The following is a 2,755-nucleotide window of genomic DNA, read 5'->3' as shown; positions in this document are numbered from 1 at the left end:
TAAAAGAGGGTAGCCACCCCTCCAGCGTTACGATGACACAAATTTAAACTGGGACTTTAAAATCATGTTTGGCAGTGGTTCACCGAGATTCTCATGCAATTCGAAGTTAATTTTCCCGATACGAGGGAATGACGCGCTCGACCGAGCAGCAAATCGACAACAACTGGTTTTATGTTTTCATTTGGAAAAGTGCACCCCTCGCTATCAGAGACCCCTTCGTCGTATCAGACTTTATTGATACTTCCCCCTCGGGAATAACCGAGACAATTTTCAGGGGAAGGAACAGATTTAAACAACAGTCGTCTTCAAGAAATTATTCGGTCTGAGTTTCAAAGAAAATATTTACAAAACTCCATCGAAATAGTCTAATTATCGCAAACATAATTTGCACTGGAGACAAGACCCGGGCTTCCGGTACAGCAAAATCTCGAATGCACTCTAAACGAAACTACTTGTGTACTTAGGACGAGGTCCCCTCTTCCTTCGCTGGAATCGAGAAGGGCGCGAAAGTCGGTCGGACAATAAATCAAAATTTTTTGGCCAGCTGGTGAGTGCGTTTCTACTAGGCCCCGGTTGCGTGTCGTCCGCATTGTCGTTCGCCGCGGTCGTTTAAATCCATTTAAGGCCGTCGTAATAGTGAAACCGTCCCCGAGAGAGGAGGACACCCGACTTCTACGCGAGAGAAAAAGGGCGACCCGTGTTATACACACCGGCGAGGCGTGTCCTCTGCTTCCTTTTTTTTTTTTCACACAGATTTTCGAGTCGCCCTTTTTCCGCTTTGCCATCGAGAGATCGATGGTCATCCAGCATTCAACGAATTTGTCGGATGTTACCCGCGACAGTTCGCACGTCGTACGTTCAGCTAAAACGACTTCCGACCCACTTTGTGAAACCCACACATGTAAAACTCATTATACAGTATAAACGCTATGAGTATCTCTCGTCAGCTAAGCTTCAGATTTCAAGTCCTGGCAAACAAAATTGTCATTCATTTTGTACTGATTCTTGTAATCGATTGTATTTTTTGCAATTTTTTTTTGCAAAATTTGATGCATAGTAAACATATTTTATTAAAAATTGTCATTTATTTTGAACAGCTGTACTGATTCCTGTAATCGATTGCAAATTTTTACGTATATTATACATATTTTATTAAAAATTGCAATATGAACTTTGATGCTTCATGCAAAATTTCTGTTTCCGATTAAATATCGCATTATTATTGATTAAAATCAACTATTTTATAAGTTGAAATTGTTTCGGTTCCCCGGTGACTGTAGAACCGGTTCGGGCACCCTTTTCGCGTCACGTTCATAGGGCGAGCACACCCCCGAAACGTCAGAGGCTAATTGATATAAACGCAGCGAGTAATATACTTGTCATAGAGGCGAGACCCTACGTTCTGAAACGACGAAACAGAGGTCGGGGGGCTTAGGAGCCTTGAACCTGGATTACGTTAGTCGATATTAGACCCGTCGCGGTAACGTTCAACCGCTATTAACATATGAATGAGAGCCGAAAGCATTTGTATGTGGGATTCAATCCTTATTGGTTAACACGAGCTTAACATCATCAGAGTTTGCATTCGAGGATCTATCCACTGATCCTTCCAATGGTTCTTTCCTACGTTAAACGATCTTCGCTTGTTTCGAAGTTTTATCAAAGACTTTGCGTATTACATGTGTTCAAAAATTGGAGTTCAAACACATGATAAATTGTATCGATGAAGATATGTGAGGATCAATGCTAGCAATGTACAGCTGTTCTCGGTGATAGAAGAGTAATAAAGAAAATCCTTTGATTGAGGGTGATGGGTCACAGCTCAGAGTAAAAATGCACGAAGTCATCAGGAATAATGAGAAGCGACATGAATAAGAAAATTAAACACGGAAGGGTGACCGATTACAAAAATATCCAATAATCGATAAAACAGAAAACGTGTTGCAGATCTCTTTTTAACAATTAAATTTCTCTCAATCTCAATAATAATAATAAATCATAAATAAATCAATAATAATCATATCAATAAATTTAATAAAGCATTAGAATTCAATCATTAATTCGAATTTCCAATCAAGCCTATGAATTAATTTTAATTTAGTTAAATCCGAATTGGAAACCAAATGTTAATACTTGAATGGAAGTTTGGTCTTGCCGAAATTTTAGGATACGAAATAATGCCATCAAATAATGTAGGCAACGACGGGACGGTCGACAGGATAATTCAGAATCCAGGAACGAGGAGAAAAAGAGAACGGATATTGTCTTGTCTTAGAGCGGGTTTCGAACGTTTCGCAGGGGGCCTCACCCCTACGGCAACGAGCCCATAAACGTATTCATGGCCCGGCACCCGGCAGGGCGAGTGCTCCATAGGGTTCTGGTTAACGTCACGGAATCACGCCGCTGTCGATATGAGAAGCCTCGACTTTCGCCTAATAAAGATTGATGACGTTTAATTAAATGGTACGCGAGCCAAAAGGGGACAGTGGCTGCTTAACGAGGCTCTTTTTTAAATCCTGGCTTTGCTTCTGACTCAGAAAATAGTAAAGAAGTCTGAACGATTCTACCAACAAATCTTATACCCATAATAATAATTAAATCATAGTACAATATGCAAATAAATGAATCCATGAATCTTGAAATATGGTACCAATTTGAAGTACGTGTTTTAAGGATGTATTGGCTATACAGTCAATACCAAAAGTTTATGTACCTTAGAAAAACGCATTTCCTATAATTAAAAAGAAATCAGACG

The sequence above is a fragment of the Ceratina calcarata genome, unplaced genomic scaffold, assembly GCF_001652005.2.
Source record: "Ceratina calcarata isolate Rehan_Ccalc_2016 unplaced genomic scaffold, ASM165200v1 scaffold233.2, whole genome shotgun sequence".
Lineage (NCBI taxonomy): Eukaryota > Metazoa > Arthropoda > Insecta > Hymenoptera > Apidae > Ceratina > Ceratina calcarata.
The sequence above is the reverse complement of the archived record's forward strand: the minus strand, read 5'-3'. Positions refer to the sequence as shown.